Genomic DNA, 17,669 nt, shown 5'->3' with positions numbered 1-17,669 from the left:
TGACAAACCATGACTCAAGTGTCAAATCTGAAGCTCTGTCTGTCTGTTTTTACATAGCTCACAGGCTGAGTGGGTTTTCAAAATGAAAATGTTTCATGACACATGAAAATGATATAAAATTCAATGTCCATCAATAAAGTTTTATTGGAACACGGCTATGCTCCTTTTTTACGTATCATTTATGGCTGCCTTTGCCTTCTAAGTAGCTGTGACAGAGTTCATAGGAGCCCCAAAGCCTGAAATACTTGCTCTCCGGTCCTTTACAGAAAACTTTGCTGATCCCTGGACTAAAGGCCTCACTCCCCTTCAGTGTGAATAAATAAATTCATCAAGTTCATTTCCAAGAAGAATGTCACAGAACCCTGGGGGTGGAGGTGCCTGGGAGAGGTGAGGGACACTAAGTACAAACTCAGCAGATTTTCATCAGAGAGTCTTAGTCTAGAGTTAAAGCCCTGAGTTCCATGATGTGACCTCAAACAGGGCTCTTCTGCTTCGTGTGCCTTGGTTTCCTCATTTGCACAGTGAGGGGGTTGGGCTGGATGGTCTGAGACCCTTTCTAGCTCTGATATTTAGAGCCAGTGATCCTTCTAGTTTCCGGCTCACCCGGTATGGGGCAGACACACTCCTGATCACCTGCTCTCAGAACAAGAGCTTACAGAGGGTTCTCCTGCCAATTGTGGTTTTCCGCTGCCCCTGGGGGGGAGGGCGGGGAGAGGGGCTCCATACTCACCTGCCCTGCCTGCCCTTCCTTTCTGCTGACCTGTCTGCCCTACTCTCCTAATTCCTTCCCTTTCGAAGTGGGGATGGCCTCCTGTGAGGGAGCCTGGCCTCTCCCCTCCACTCCCCTCCAGTGGGCTGGACTGCAAGCCTCCCCCTGGGGAGGAGGGAGGCAGGGAAGGGACCTGTCACCTCTCAGCAGCCTCTGAGAGCCCACAGCAGACAGGCAGGGGGCAGGAGATGGGGCGGCTCTTACCGCACCCCTGCTCTACCGGAGGAAGCAGCCCCTCTCTGCCACTTCCTGTCCCAGGAGTTTCAGCAGTTTCCCCTTCAGGGCCTGCAGGACCTCCCAGCCCCGCCCCTGCCTGCACAGGTCAGAAAGTGCAGGGGGGAGGATCCGTCACAGGAAGGCTGAGGAGACAGTTGTCTAACAAGGGACACCAGCAACAACAGCTCCACCAGCTGCTTCATGGAGGGAGGGAGCCACACAGTGGGACCTTACCTGGTGGAGGGAGGCAGGGCTGTTTCCAGGAACCCTCTCCTGTCACCAGATGAGCAGAAACAAGTTCTTCACCTTACTAGTTATGTCCTTCAGGGATGGGCAGAGTGGGCCTGGCCTTGAAGAACTGATAAAAACCTGGAATGTAAATGCTAAGGCCAATGCCCAGTAGGGAGTAGCCTTGGGGTGTCTTCTGGTGGAGGGACAGGTTGAAGCAAGAGGGCCTGGGAAAAGCAGGACAAGGATCAGGGATTAATTCAGAGGGGCAGGTGACGCTGAAATCAATATCGCTTCATAATTTTGCATGGGGCTTGTCCCTAGGGCCAGTAGACAGAGGCAACAATGGAGAGCAAGGTATTATATCACATGTGGGTCAAAGGTCACAGCCTTTTCTAGAGGAAGAAGCATGGAACTCTCACAGTCTCTAGTGGCTGCTGATTTGGCGTGGTGACTTACACTTAAGTACCTGCAAGGTGGGGCTTCTAGTTGAAGGGCTGGGTGCCTGTAAGTGATTCTGTGTGCATGTGACCCACTGGATGAGACCTTCCCAAGGCCACGAGTTAGAGCAGCAGCAGTGGCCCGAGGTCCTGGATCTCTGTCCAGTTGCCAGTTCTCTAGGGGATAGGCCAGAACTGCAAGATAATGGATCTAGAAATTTTGATGTTTGACATGAGGTCTAGCAGTGGAAGGACACAACTACCACCAACCTTATGGTGGTTGTGTTCCACAAAGTTCAAGTAGCAGTGAGACAAGCTCAGGGAAATCCCAGAAAGGATAGTTCTGGATGGGTCAGCAAAAAATGGATGAGAAACTAGAATGGTGGTGCATGACTGTAATCCCAGCACCTGGGAGGTAGAGGCAGGAGGATGGAGAGTTCCAGGCCACCCTGGGCCTCTTAGTGAGATCCTATCTAAAAAACAAAAACAAAAAAAGGATAAGGAAATGATCCTGATACCCCTCAGCTCTGAGAGATCATCTTGCGCCTTTGTCCTCCTGTCAAGAGAGCAGGGTCCCACTTTTCCCCCTCTCCATGTTCCCTAGGACTAAGAGGAGCCACATGCCCCGAGACAAGGCCCCATTGCCCCTGAGGGAAGCGTCTGTTTCTCCACCCCTTCCAGTTGGAGTGAACACTGCTTCCCAGCTGGTATGGGGGGGCACCAAGGAAGCCTCAGAGACAACATCTGGATGAGCACCTGGGCTCCTGCCAGCCCCTCCCTACATCTGCAGTGCAAACCAGGGTTTGGTTACAGCCAAGTCAAAGCTGATGGCACGTGTGTGAATAGCCCGTCGTGACTGGGTGGAGGGGGTGGAAGCACTTGAGGTTGGTGCCAGCTCAGGGCGAGCACTTGTGGGGTTGGCACAGGAGTGAGTGCTGGACTCAGAGCTGCGGGTGTGGCCACTGTGACCTCGGCCATGGTCTACTGGAGGAGGGGTAGAGGGGTGTGGGTGCTTGCTTAAATATGGGCAAGATTTTCTCTTGTGCTCTCTGATAGCACTTTGAGTTGCTCCCCCTGCTTCTGGGGAAGGGAGCCAAACAGTAAAAATTACAGGGTGACAGGGTGGAGCACAGGGAAGGTGGTAGGGATTTACAGCTCTGGAGTACAGGCGGTGGGATTGGTGTTGTGCCAGGCACTCTACAGACATTATCTCCTTTCATTCTTACAAAGTGGCGGGCAAGTGGCAGAGCCAGTGTTTGAACCCAGGTTTATTTCCAACTACTACTCTCTTTGAACCTTGTTTTCAGTGAAACCTATTTTGGTAAGCTCAGAAAAGACTAGACAACATGACCAAGGTCACACTGCCCGGTAAGAATGGAGGCAGAGTCAGGCCCTCATGCTTGTAATCTTGGCTACTCGGGAGGCAGAGATGAGGAGGATCTCAGTTCGAGGTCAGCCAAGGGAAGAAAGTAAATGAGACCCGTCTCAACCAATAAAAGCTGAGTGCAGTGGCATGTTCCTGTCATCACAGCTACACAGGAAGCATAAACAGGAGGATCATGGTACAGACTGAGCATAAAGAGAGACCCTATCTCCAAAATAACCAAACCTAAAAAGACTGGAGATATGGCTCATGCAGTAGAGTGCTTACTTAGTAAGGTCAAGGCCCTAAGTTCAATTCCTAGTACCACCAAAAAAAAAAAAAATAGAGTCAGAACTTAAACCTAGGCATGTGTGACCTTGATCTCAAAGTGCCTGCTTTCCTCTCTACCCATACTGGTGACCATCTGTTGGGATCGAAGGCTCGGAGCCACTATGAGGCCCCTTCAACAGAAGATTCTCGGGTTCAGGTCACATGCCCCTCTACCCTCAAGGCCTCAATCTCGACCATAGCTCAGCCTAATAAGCAAATCCTAACTTCCTGGACCAGGTCTGTATGAAAATGGTGACAATTTGAAGTTCTGTGGTGAGTCGTGGAGGACAGGTATTACGGCATGGGAGGCTTCCAGCTCTATTAATGTGGAGGCTGGCTACTCCTGTAACTCGGCATCCTACTGTTCCAGAGTTTTGGGCTCCAGACCTGGAGTAGCCATGGCTCGGTCCCTGCCCCATAAATACACAGTTGCTCTCAACTTACACATAATGCAAGTTTGGGTTCTTATCTTGGGGTGTTGGTTCACACGTTTATTCAAATATTTACGGAAAACTAACCCTGAGCACTTCATATGTGCCAGACCCAAGGCCGGGAGCTTGCTCACGACGCCCATCCTACTCTTCTCTGGGGTCTCTGTATCTAAATTTCCGGTAAGCTGAGTTATAGTAAGTACCTCTTTAAAACTGAGGCCCAGGGGCAGGGGGAAAATAGAGGAGGGCCTGCTAATGGGTATAGGGTTTCTTTGGGGGAGAGGACGATGAAAGTTTTCTAAAATGGATGCCAGTGATAGGTGCACAACTCTGTGACTACACTGTGAATACACTAAAAACTTTCAGTGGGTGAATTTTATGGTATGTGAACTATATCTAAGAAATCTATTATCTTAAGAAAAGAAAACTGACTTTGAGTCTCTTTCCTCCTGCCAGGCCCTCTGTAGCCCTCAGCAAGGTTAAGTATAGGTTCAGTGAGTGCACGGCAGGTCCAGGCGGATGCATGAGGGCTGGAGGCTGGGCCTCCCACATCAGGGAAGGCTGTGAGAAACACTCCACAGAAGGGGCTTGAATTTCAGGTCCATCATTCCAGTGGCCCAGTCCCTGTCTCTCTGGATCCCAGCTTCCCCGTCTATAAAGTGCAGTGCATGAGTCTGGCTCTGACCCGCTGAGGTTCTAATGAGAAGGCACTACGAGACAGAGCAGAAGAGCACATCAGCCATGTGGCTTTTCACAGAGGGCCGCAGGAGGCCTTTGACACAATTGACACCATTCTGGGTTCTGATCGGTGCTCCTCACTGACAGTGATGATGACGATTTCCAGTGAGAATCAAATTCTCTTGGACAATTCTTTTGCTGAGTTTCTCCACGGGGGCAGCTTGGTTCTGATTTCCCTGAGTAGGGCTAGGTGGTAGAGCAACCCATAACAGAGACCCATTGATCATGTCCTTTTGAGATATCAGGAACCCAGTTCTTGGCCTCGTGCCCAGGCAGGCAGCCCCACCTTGGGCTGAGCTTGCCTCGGTAGTGGAGGGAGCAATGGCCGATGGCCACGGCCCTAGCCCCTGCTGGACAGGATGTTCCCACATCAAGCCCCACTTCCTGCAGCTAGGCCTGGGCTCCGGTTTCCCCCCTCTCTTGCCATCTGGTCGCCTGCCCTCTGCCCCCTCCCCTTGCTGGGTGTTCACAGGCTGCTTTATCAGCCTGGGCAATCTGGGCCTCACCCAGCCAGTGCCCCGCCCACCCAGCCCAGACAGCCGGCCCAGGGCCCTACCTGCTCTTTTGTCACTACAGGCACCCGCAGTCCCGAGCCTCTGCAGATGAAGGCTTGCTGCCTGGCACAGGCCTTGAGTGCCTGGGGCCCTGCCTGCCACAGTGCAACCTAAATATTCATAGTGCTTTATCCAACTTGCCCAGGCTGAGGAGGACAGCCTTTCTTTTTCAATTGTCATCTCTCTCTGCAGGCTATGCGGACAGGAATGAGTTGCCCAGGCTGCTAAGGAAGTTAGCCTTGGCCTGGAGTGCCTCGATGGCTCTTCTGGCCTCAGCCACTAAGAGATGAGTGAGGGCAGCACCAGACTGGCAGACTCTGGAAGTCCAGCCATTTCTTCAAACTAGGCTAAAGATGGGGCTGAGTGAGGGGCTGCAGGCTGAGTGTAATAGAGGAAGTGAGGCTAGAAAATCCTCGGGCACAGTCTTGGTCAGTCCACACCCAGTCTTCAGAGTCTCATAGGTTCTAAGCCCTTGGGCGGGAGGCGTGGCTCAAGACGTAGAGTGCCTGCCTAGCAAGCCAAAGCCCTGAGTTCAAATTCCGGTACTACCAAGAAACAAAAAGGATACGAAAGGTCCCAAGATCTTTCCATGCCATGCCAGGATCTGTTCACTTGCCCAAATACTGAGATGAGGCCAGAGCCAACCACTGAGCAAGCCAGAAGACTTTTCCCCAGAACATAGGTCCTAGATTTTTTTTTTTCCTTGTGCTTTTAAAAAATGAGTTTAAACCAAGGAGGGAGACAGTGATAGGGATGGCAGGCAAATGAAGATGCTGCAGGTGATAGGTTTCTCATCCAGCATTTTGGGCTAAAATCCCAGAAGTTCAAGTTTTGACCTACCTAGGCAGGTCCCACAGGGTCAGGACCTGCTCCCTAAAGCTGACCAAGCCGCAGACTAGGAATCAAAGCCACAGTTCATACCCTGCTCATCTTCCAGGTGCTTCCATTTTGTGCATTGATAAATCACTTAAAATATATTTGGGGCAGTAGATTACAATATTCATACTTAAGAGCAAATGTTACACTTCAAAGAAATGTTAGGAGACCAGTATCTTCTAGGTCTCTAGAATACAATTCAATAATTTGAGGCATTTAGGTGGGAAAGGTTAGAAAAACTCTGCTAAAGCAATTTTGCCATTAATGGGCTACCTAACCACAGGCATGCAATGTTACATGGCCCTCAAAGCCTCACCCCACCCCCCACCGGACAATTCATGTTATCCAGAACTCCTTGCAGGCTTGCAGCTATCAGACTCCACATTTCTTTCCTCTATCAAAACTTTCAGTTCACCATCTCATCTCCCCTGGAACAACCTTCCTTACTACTCAGAAAAACATTAAGTCATTTTTTTTTAGTGGTGGTGATACTGGGGTTTGAACTCAGGATTTTGTAGCTTGTTAGGCAGGAGCTCTACCGCTTGAGGCACACCCCCCCTCCAGCCCTTTGAACTCTGGTTTTTTTTTGAATAAGGACTCATGTTTATGCCTGGGCCAGCCTGGATTGCATTCCTCCTATTTACGCTTCCCGCGTAACTGGGATGACAGGCACGTACCACCACACCCAGCTTTTATTGGTTGAGTCTTGTGAACTTTCTGCCTGGGCTGACCTCAAATGGGATCCTCCCAATTTCTGCCTCTGGAGTAGCTAGGAACAGGCTTAAACCACCGTGCCAGGCAACATAAGTCGTTTAGTTTTGATGTATTAATAGCTGATATTGGGTTAACATGTCATCTCTCTCCTTAACACATTTTCTTCTTTTTTCCTGAGACAGGGTTTCAATATATAGTCCAGGCTGACCTTGAACTTGATATCCTCCTACCTCGGCCTCCCCACAGCTGGGATTACAGGCATGTACTCTGATGCCTAATGCTCTCTCTCTTGTCGATCTTTCTCTGACAGGGTCTTGCGATGTTGCCCAGGCTGGCCTCAAACTCCTGAACTCCTGGGCTCAAAGTGATCCTCTCTCCTCAGCCTCCCATGTAGCTAGGATTACAGGTATGCACCACTGCACTCAGCTCACATTTGCATTGCAAGAGACCAGACAGAGCTACCAAGCTTCTCTTGAGGAGGTTTCGGGATGAGGAGTGGGGCAGAACAGCAAGTAGGTGCAAGTAGCAAGTAGCTAGAAGGCACTTCTCAGTGGTGTTGTCTCCTGTCACACCATCAACTCCTCATGTCTGTGGTCTGAGGTTAGGAAGGGATAGAGAGTGTGTGTGTGCAAGTCCTTTGGAAAGCTAAAACCTGGCTTGGTGCAGCAGAAAGCCCTCTTTACTGACAGCCAGGGAGATCAAGTTCCCATCTTGGTCCTGCTTCCACCTAACTCCTCCCTCCACCTCTGAGCTGGCGCCAACTCCTCCTCCAGGACACACATTGAGATCTAGGGCTGTGGACACAGCAGCAGTACTAAGCAGATCCCTACAGCCCAAACTCATCTGCTTGTTTCCAAAGGTCCTTCACAGACTCACCCCACCCTACCTACTCAGCCTTGTTTCCCATGATTTCCCAACTCAGGCTGGGCTTCAAGCCCAGTGGTCTCCTCACGGTCCCCTGAGGGAACATTCCAGGCTCATTCACAGGGTTTCTCAGGCCTGCCATGCCCTAGCTGTTCCTTTTTGGTTAGTCAAATAGTGCCCATCCAGCAAGGTCCCAACCAAGTCCCCCAAGCTCATGGAGCTGTTATAGCCTGATAACTGGAGCCCCCTCTTTATGCTCCCCAGCCCCCTAAATTCTACTATAGGGTCTCAGCCCCCACAGTCTTGCATTGCTCTTTCTTCAAGTATTTCATGCGTATCCCTTGATTCCCCAACAGGTGGTAAAATCCATGGGATCAAGGCCCACTGCATCTTCTCCTGAGTCTAATACAGGTCTGAGCATTCATGAACTAAGTCTATGTAAATCCTCAGCCCACCGGTCCTGATAGATTGTAGGGCTACAGTCTAGAGGTATGGTAGAGGGAGGTACAGTGAGAGGACGAAGGTCTCCAGGGCTCCAACATTACTTTTCTTCTTTTGCTCCAAGTCTCTGTTAGGGGCAACATATGCCAGCTCATCATTTCTTCTAAGCAAAACTGGTCAGGTTCTCATCAAAGCATCCCTTTATGATACAAAACCTCAGTGTTTCTACCCTGGGAATATTGGGTGCAGTCTGATCACTGGCTCCTCAGGAAAGACTTCATGATGCTGAATCAGGACTAAAAGCTAAAATGATTCCAAAGAATGGAATGTGAGGAGAATTGTATGAGTACAAACTTTTTTTGTTGTGTTTTGGAGACAGGGTGTTGCTATGTAGCCCAGGCTGGCCTCAAAGTAGTGAACCTCCTGCCTCAGCTTCCCAAGTAGCTGGGGCTGCAGGCATGTGTCACGGTGCCCAGGCAAACTTTTGTTTAAAGGGGTCTTTTGCCATTTTGACAGATAAGGTTGAAAAGGGGTATGACTGGCATCTATACAAAGGTGTATGGGACAGATAATCCTGGAACCATTGGCCCAAAATGGGTTATAAGTGAAGGGCAAATAATAGAGTCCTGTTTTACAAATGCATAGTAAAGTTAATGTACTATTTAGCCAAAGAATATCAATGAAAAAATTAAGCATCATCTAAAATAATAGTAACACCAAGCATGTATGTGATTATAAAATAACATGAGAAAAGCAAGGCCAAACATACCTGTTTTAACAATGATTATAAAGAAGATATCAAGCCTTAAAAGAAAATGATATGGACAATCCAATTCTAAGATGTATGTGATGTTGCAAAAGACTTAAAGTAGCCAAAACCAACTATGAAAAAAACAAAAGCCAAAGGGCTAACACTACCAGATTCTAAGAATGATTACAAAGCTGCAGTAACCAGTGGGTATCAGCACAAAGGTAAACAAATAGATCTACTAGAACGTAGAGTCCAGAAATAAACCCATGGAAATAAGGACAATAGTAGTAGGCTGACAATAGCTTTTTCAATGAATGGTGCTGGAATAATTGAATATCCGTATGTAAAAAGAGAAAAAAAATAAAAAGAATTTGGACTCATACCTCTCACCATACAAAAAAATTAAAACTCAAAATGGATCATAGACCAAAATGTAAAGCCTAGCCAGGCATGGTGGTACATGTCTGTAATTCCAGCACTCAGGAGTTTGAGGCAGAGAATCTTGAGTTCAAGGCCAGCCAGGATTACATAGAGAGAACCTGTATGCAATACAGAAAACACAATCTGTAGAAGGAAAATTGATTAGTTGCATTTTATCAAAATTAAAAACTTCTAGCCAGGCGCAGGTGGCTCACACCTGTAATCCTAGTTCCTTGGGAGGCTGAGATCAGGAGGGTTGCAGTTTGAGGCCAGCCCAGGCAAACAGATCGTGAGACACCATCTCCAAAAATAGCCAGAACGAAATGAACCGAAGATGTGGCTCAAGCGGTAGAACACCTGCTTTGCAAGCATGAAGCCTTGCATTCAAACCCCAGTCCCACAATAAATACATAAATAAAAGCTTCTGCTCTTCAAAAGACACTGAAGAGAATGAAAAAACAAGCTACAGACTAGGAGAAAGTCATTGTATCTGATTAAAGACGGTATACAGAATCCATAAGGAACTCTCAAAATTCAACTACAGGAAAACAAACAGCTCAAATTAAAAGTGGGCAAAAGACTTGAACAGACACTTCATCAAAAAAGAGATATGATGACAAATAAGTATGTGAGAAAATATTCAACATGATCAGTCATTGGGGAAATGCAAATTAAAACTACAATGCAAGGTGCACCTATCAAAGTGACTAAACTAAACATAAAAAGGCCACCGCCCCTCCCCACCCCCACCCCCGCCAGTGTTGGTGAATAGGAACAACTCTTAGAACCCTCATCCCCTGCTGGTGGGAATGTAAAATGGTTCAGCCGCTCTGGAAAACAGTTTGAAAGTTCCTTAAGAAGTTGAACCTGGGCTGGTGGAGTGGCTCAAGTGGTAAGAAAGCCTGCCTAGCAAGCATGAAGCTCTGAGTTCAAATCCAGTACCACCAAAAAAAAGTTGACCCTTCACTATTGTATGATCCAGTTATTCCACTCCTAGAAGTATAGAGCCATATAAAGATTTGTACACAGATGTATGATGATGCTATGAAGCAGTTTTGTTTGTAATAGTTAAAAACTGGAAAAAAACACCAAATGTCTATCGGCTGATGAATGGATAAACAATGTATGTTTTATCCACACGATGGAATGCTACTTTGCAATAAAAAGGAATGAAATACCGATATACACAACAACAAAGATGAATCTTAAAGTAAATATGCAGAGTGAGAGAAGGCAGACCAAAAAAAAAAAAAAGACTACATGCTATATGAGTCCAATTATATAAAACTTAGAAAATGCAAACTAATCTATAGTGACAGAAAGCAGAGCAGCAGTTGCCTCAGGATGAGAGGGAGAATTGCAAAGCGGCACAAGGAAACTTTCTGGATGATGCATATGTTCACTGTCTTGATTGTGGAGATGGTTTCACGGGTATATACACATGTCAAATATTATCAAATTGTACACTTGGAAATGTGTGCAGTTTATCGTACATCAATATGACTTCAATAAAAGCTGTTAAACAAAAAGAAAGAAAAAGGGCCCCAGATTGGATAAAAATAACGACCACCAGGAGGACAATGGCCATTAACAGTACTAGCAAACACGATGCGACTTCATCACGGGACTTCACTACGTAACATTACCTTGCAGTAGCAGTAAAGCCATAATCCCATGCTCTCCTAGAACACACATTCCTTGATGCCACCAGTGGGGTGAGATTCTGAGTCTTGGGACTTATTGAGTGCTAATTGTCATGGGCTTATGTTGTTTTATCTCCTACTCACTCTCACGCCTGTGTTAGTGTCTCACTGAGCCTCGGATGCCCCTAGAACACAACCAATGGGGTCTCTTTCCTCTTTTGAAATGCCGTCTTCCTTCTCACCTCCAGGAAGTCTTCCCAGTGAAGCTGAGGAAGGAGAATGACCTTTCTCTAGACAAGTCATTCATCAGGCCTCTCATCGCGCAATCTACAAATATTAAGTGCTGTGGGCTGCCTGGCAAGTCAGCTCCCGCCCGCCCGCTACGGGAGCTAAGAGTGAGTGTGTCACCACAGCCTCAGAATGGGGTTTAGAGCCTCTAAGCCGGGGCTGGGCCTGTTGTGTTGTGTTTTTTTTTTTTGTTGTTTTTGTTTTTGGGATCAGTGTGGCGCCTAGAAAGTGGTCACCTAGTAAGGCAGGTGCTTTCTGCACATGGGTTCTCACAGACTCAGCACAGCTGAACTCGCTTCTGTTATCCTGGAGGCATTATGGGAAAAAGACAGGTTATCTCCTCAGTGTACCTCCCTGTTATCTGGTCATCAGGAATTTGGGGAGGTTAAGACTAATTGCCCACCCTCCCATTCCTCAATGCCTAGCTGTCCTAACCTGATGGCCGGAGACCAAGGGACTGAGTGGAGTGCTGAGCTCAGGGGTGGTCCCTGGATAGTCCAATTTATCCTTGTGGGTGGTCTCAGGCTCCTCAAGCAAACCCAGTCTGGTCAACAGCAGATGGAACTTCCAAGTCACTTTCTGAGAGGCCTTTAGAAAAGGGTCCCCAGCCCCTGAAAGTTCGTCCCAAAGGCAGTGCCCCAGCCCAACCAAAGACGTCTGGACATTGATCCAGCAGATGCCCATCACCTAGTGCAGCCAGCAGAGGGGGGCGGGGACAGTAGTGGTCAGCCAGTTGGCTCTCAGAATTCTACTCTCAGGAGGGCAATTAACAACAAACTGATGGTGGCTAAACAGTCCCCTGGGGTAGAACGTTAGGCCTTCTCTCACAGGAATAAACCTCCTGTGATTTCTGCAGCAAATGGTGAAAATGATGAAGGGAGAGATATAGTAGTGTTAAGGCAAATACTGAAGACCTGAGCTCCACTCCTCACTACAGTACTGCCTGCTGCTCAGAAAGACTCCACGTATCACACACACACACCCTTTCTCAGCCCCTACTTATCCTGCGTGATGGCAGAATTAACAAAATATTATCAGAAAAACCTGCAAAATCTCCCTCTTGGTTTTAGGAACGAGTGTGGCATACCCTGCCAACACTGCCAGAGAAGTGGTTGATCCCAGGAGCCTGGCAAAATCAGGGGATTGTGGAGGAGAAATGATAACAACATCAGTCGCCACCACCACGATAATAATAATGATAATTAATAATAATAATACCAGCAAACACTTACGGGGTGCTGGCATCGAGCTTCAAATGCATCATCTCAGTTAACTAATCCATAATCACCATAGCAGGTGAGTGGCAGGTCTAGGATGTGAAAGCAGAGAGATTGTGTTCTTTCTCCTCTAGACCAAACACTTCTTGGGAAGGATTTTGGGTCAGACTGGAAAAGGACAGGAAGCTTTAGGAAGGACAGGTGGACTGAGAGGCAGAAACTGCCCACATTGGGACAACAAAATGGCTCATCCAGAAGGTGGGAACCCAAGGCACAGCTTGCTCAACCTGGGCAAGCTACTTTAACCTCTCACTTCTGGTTAGCTTCTTTGAGTAATGTTCTGGCACTTTCCCTTGCAGACCATCCTGAACGAAACACCTGTCCCTGCTGCCTGCGCCTCCTTTTCACTCACACTCACTGACCTGGCAGGCTGGGTCACTGCCAAGAAACTCACCTTAGGACACAATTTCCCAGCCAAGAAGTCAGGGCACTCTGGCATGTCCCTTAGGTGTTGAAATGTGCTGGGTTGGGGCAAGGCAAGAGGACAGTGCAAGGAAAATTGATGGGTGTGTGTGTGGGGGTGGCGATGGTGGTGATGGTGGGGGGTGTTTGGGTGTTTTTAACCAAATAAACCCAACAGGAGCCAAGGCCCCCTTCCCACCCAGATGTGGGGGACACAAAAGCAGCAGAACACATATATAGTAGTCCTTGCTGGTCTGGCCTGAAACATGTGGGGCTCTCTAGACTTTCCAGTTTCTGGCTGGCAGCAGGAGAAGGGAGCAAATTATGGAAATCTCTCTCCTCCCTCATGTGTTTCATAGAAATCTCAAAACCCTGGGGGAAAGGTGGGACCCAGGCAATTTCCTGCTCCTGTGAACACTTGTGGCATGTCAGTCTTCCCATCGATTTGGTGTCTTCGCTCTCCTCCCCTCCCCCGCCATGACCTGTGTGTGTCAGGGGGAGTGGGGAAGAGTGGTTCAGAATAAAATTCTCTCAGCTTGGGTGGCAGGGAAGCCTGGCCACCCTTTGTGTCTTATCAATGCATGCTGAGCTCACTGTCCGGGCCCCAGTCACTTTGTATCTCCTAACGTGGAGATCGGTGAGATTGGAGATTGGGGTCTACATCGAGCCACCCACACTCACTGACCTGTTCTTTTATGTGACATACATTTACCAAACAATTATCCAGGCTATGAAGGTCAGTCCGTAGCCGGGGAATAGAGAGAAAGGCATCTTTTCTCCCTTTTCTGCCGAGCCAAGTCTCCCCCTCTCTACCCCCGCCCCCTTTCAAGGTCTAGCCTTGCCCGCCCGTATCTTGCACAAAGCCTTCCCTCCCTCCTCCAGCTGCTGCTGACCTCAGAGTCCTGGCTGAGCTGGCCTCTGCTCCAAGGAGCACAATTAGCACCTGACCAGCCCCTGGCCTGGCTGCTTGTCCTCGCCTCTGATTGTGTTCAATGTCTCAGTCCTCTCTGCCCCATCACCTCCTTACAGCTCATAGCACAGGTTGGGCACACAGTAGGTGTTAATAAATGTCTGTTGGATTGAAACTCAGCAGCCCCTATGAGGTCAGAACCCTCATAAGCACCCCGACCAGCAGTTTCTTGGCAACCAGCACTGGGCCCTGAGCTACAGGGCATTAGCAGTGCAGCCGCTATTACAGAACACACGAGGCTCAGCAGCTAGATATTTGCAGGCAGGTTGGTGTTGATGAGAAAAGCCCCTGACCCCTAGGAAAACGCCGATGGGATTCTGGGTACCTTGCATGTGTTTCCTTCCTCCCCTGCAGAAGTAGTTTTCAGTCTGAGAACCACAAGGGGAATAAATTGGCAGTGACGCCAGAAACCTCTTTGTAGCTTAGAAAAACAGGAGTGAAAACCAAGCTAAGTTGGGGTCAGGCCCAGGCTTGAGGACAGAAGACTGCCCACGGACCTTCCCAATTTAGCAGAGAACCCCAAGGACATGAAGGGAGCATGCCAGGCATGAGCCCTGCCACTCTAGGGGGACTTGAGTGTGTAATGCCATCATGGCCTGATGCCCAATAAATCACCCTGAATGCTAGCCACCTGTAGCCCATGCAGGGACTGGTCTTGCTTTCCCTCTCATTCACCCAAACCATAGGGCAGTCGGGGGTGGTGGGTGGGGGACGGGGCAGGGGGCAGCAGGCAGTAACCAGTCCAGAACCCAGCCAGGTTCTCCAAGCCAGGAGAAACCTCCAGTCTGGGGTGCCTGGCTACCCACAGTGGCTCAGGGATTTGCGCCTGTCTTTAAATTATGGTTATTTATATGAGTGACTTATCCAATCTCTCTGGCCCCTCTTACATCCCCCAACTCCAGCCCATATAGAAAGGTGCACACAATTGTGGAAGGCAGCTTGTGCCTTCTTCACATCTATATTTTCCTCACTGCCACTTTGATGGGGCCCAGTTCTGGGACAGGTTCTCAGCAAAATGCTTGCTAAGTTGAATCTGAGTGTTAGGCTCTGCATTAGACAATGTCATAATGCCAGTTCCTACCTACTGTGTGCCACACACTGTTCTCATAAGCAGTTTATATGTATTAATGTATTTGGTCATCACCCTTACTTTATGAGGTAGGTCTCCTTTGCCAGATAAGGAAACTGAGGCATAGAGTTGACTGGGGGCACGTGGCTAGTAAATGACAAAACTGGAATTTCAACTCAGACAAGCTGGCTCTAGGGATTGGAGGTAAAATGGGAAAGTTGGGGATGGTGCTGTTATGGAGAGGACCAAAGTCAAGTCCAGGAGCAGAGAGTTCCCTGGAAAACAACATCTTCAGCCTGTGGCTATTGGGCCTCTCCTGAAAAAAAAAAAACTCCTGAATTTCACACAATTTAGGGGCATTTCAAATATGCTATCAATTAGGCCCATAACATACAGACCACAGCATCCTCAGTTTTGGATCCTAATATATGGCAGAGGAGACCTAAGCCACTGTGCCACCACTTAGTACTAGGTGAGGGAGGGTGGATTTGGGGCCCCTGGCTTGTCCAGGGGTGGGCGCCAGTTCCTGAGTAACCACGGAGCAAACACAGTGCAGCAGAGGGAGGAATGCCAGACATAGTTGCAAACAGGCCACTCCTTCGGCTCACAGTAAGAGGCTGGGTGAGGGTGGCAACGTGGAGCCTGCTTCATGCCCCCCCTCCCCAACAACAACAAGAGCTCCTGTGCTTTGAACACAGCTCCAGAGACAAACACATGCAAGGCAGCCCCTCGCCCATACCAGCGCCAGGTCTTCCCTGACAACCTTCACATGCCTCCATGTAGCTCCTGCTAGACTGTTCCTGCACTGGGTACACTGAATTAATGGTGGAGGAAACACTTTATAATCGGGAAAATCCCAGTTGTAAACTGCAAGGAGGGATTGACATTCTTGCTGGGCATACGTGTTCCTCAGGCATTTTTAGTGTCAAAGGGCCCTGTGTCCCCAAAGGGGACAACTACATAGGTTGCCTTCACCTTCCTCCAACCTGGCATTCAGGCCAGGGGTCAGCTCGCAGAGGTTGAGTCTCCAATGGGCGTGCCCACCAGCTGTTGAGGCCAGCAGTGGTGGCTCAGGCCCTGAGGTGGTGACCTCACTTCCGCTCCTACCTCCCCACCTCCCCAGCACTCCTCCCATTTGAGGCCCCACCAGGCCAAAATCGAGAAGTCCAAGGTTAACTGTTCCTCCCCACTTTAAGAGCTAATTAAAATGATTAGCTACAATGAACTGTCAAACATTAACCAGAAGAAGCTGCAGGACCAGACAGGCCCCTGTCTTGGGCAGAGGGATGAGGGGCAGGAATCAAAGGGCCATCAAATCCTTCAGCTGGGGTGTGGTAGTGGTGGGAGCACCAGGGAGAACCTGGCTGAGCCAAGGTGCCAAGGGGTCAGGAGGTGACTCTGGTCAGGAAGGCCACATCCCAGGCACAGTTCGGACGAAAGGGCAGCAGAGTTAGCCAGGATGTCCTGGAGGGACCAGGACTTCATAAAGTGGTTGACGCCTCCGGTAGTCCCCCCAAACCTCTAAAGCAAGACGCTGGCGTTAGGGAACCCCCACACTGGGCAGCTGCTTAGTCCTCTCCGTGGTAGTAGGGGAGGGAACAGAGAGGCGGGAGAACCGAGGAGAGCGGGAAGGCTGGGGCTGGCTCACGCGGAAACTCCAGCCCCTGCCAAGAGGTCTCTATTTTGGCAATCGAATTCTCCAAGTCATAGGTTTACGTGCGTGCCTCTGTGTGACCCTACCGCTCCTGGCCCCAGAAGCCCTAGGGGCGGCGGGATCTTGCTAGCAGCCTCGCCACAGTCCGCCCCACCTCCTGCCCTCTAGCGCTGAGCTTTGGGGGGCCTGATGTCACGATTGGCCCCTCCACGGAACCCAGGCTGCCCGGGGCGCAGGAGAACCGGTCCCCCACCCCGACTTAGGAAAACGATTCCACTTTTAGCCGGGGATCAGGAGCCCGGGTTCCCCAGCGTACACGCAGCGAAGCGAGGCAAGGGCGGCACTCCACAAGCCGAGGCTCTCTCACCCTTCCACGGGCCCCTGTCCCCACTCCAGGGCCGCGGCGCCCCTGATCCCGACCTCAGGCAAACTTTTCGAGGTCTCTGAAGCCTCGAAGAACCGAAGCCATCGACGTACCTGAGGCCGAGAGATTTATGGGCCAGGCTCGGTCCCCTCCCCGTTCCAGGGGCCGAGGCGCGGGTCCCCACCCTCGCCAGCCTGTCTTCTCCCCTCGGAAGCCGCGCCGGCCAAGTGGCGCCTGGAGCTCAGCGCCGGGGAAAGGAGAAGTGGAAGTTGAGCGCGGCTCCCGGGTCGGTCCCCGCGGCCGCCGGGGCCGCGGTTCCCCTCCTCCTTCCCTCCCTCTTTCCTCCCTGCCCGCCTGCCCCCGCCGCCCCGCGCCCGTGACTCACCTCGGCGCTGGGGCAGGCTGGTCCGGGCGGGCGAGGCGCAGGGCTCTCCCACACGTCGCGCCGCCAATGGCCAAGTTGGAGGGCGAGATGCAAATACCAGGTGAGACGGCGGCGCCCCTGATAAAACGAGTCGGGGGGTGGGGTGAGCGCTGGGGGGACCTGGGTGGACTCGGGGAAGGACCGGGCCCGGCCGAGCCGAGGAAAGGGGTGGCGGAGGCGCCCGGGGAGGGGGCGCGAGCCAGCGGAGACCTGCACTGAGACACCCGAACGAAAGGGGAAATTGCACTAGAGACACACGTCCCCGCAGGCGGCGGCTGGGGCGGGCGCGAAGGAGGCAGGGCGGGAGGGAGGGAAGAGCCGGAGGGAGGGACCGACGGGAGGGACCGCGGGCGGGCGGGGTGGAGGAGGGAGCGAGGGAGGGACAAGGCATCTCGGTGGAAACAGCGCCCCTCCACCCCCGGCCCCGCCGCGGTCGCCAGCAC

General features: G+C 50.5%; 1 protein-coding gene across 4 annotated transcripts in view; it reads right to left on the bottom strand.

The window, feature by feature from the left end:
- The window catches only part of Elf4 (E74 like ETS transcription factor 4), a 42,192-nt gene that overhangs the window by 17,488 nt on the left and 7,035 nt on the right, over positions 1–17,669 (bottom strand). For 2 of the 4 annotated variants that reach the window (XM_020165273.2, XM_074062168.1), the window contains exon 1: positions 17,188–17,488. The exons of 1 other annotated variant lie outside the window; for it this stretch is intronic. The gene's annotated coding sequence lies outside the window, so the exon portion shown is untranslated. Of the gene's footprint in view, positions 1–16,915; positions 17,139–17,187; positions 17,489–17,669 lie in introns of those variants that run through there. One more of the 4 variants, XM_020165274.2, reaches the window with a different exon arrangement.

The sequence above is a fragment of the Castor canadensis genome, chromosome X, assembly GCF_047511655.1.
Source record: "Castor canadensis chromosome X, mCasCan1.hap1v2, whole genome shotgun sequence".
NCBI lineage: Eukaryota > Metazoa > Chordata > Mammalia > Rodentia > Castoridae > Castor > Castor canadensis.
Note: the sequence above shows the minus strand (reverse complement) of the source record. Positions and strands in the feature narration are given on the sequence as shown.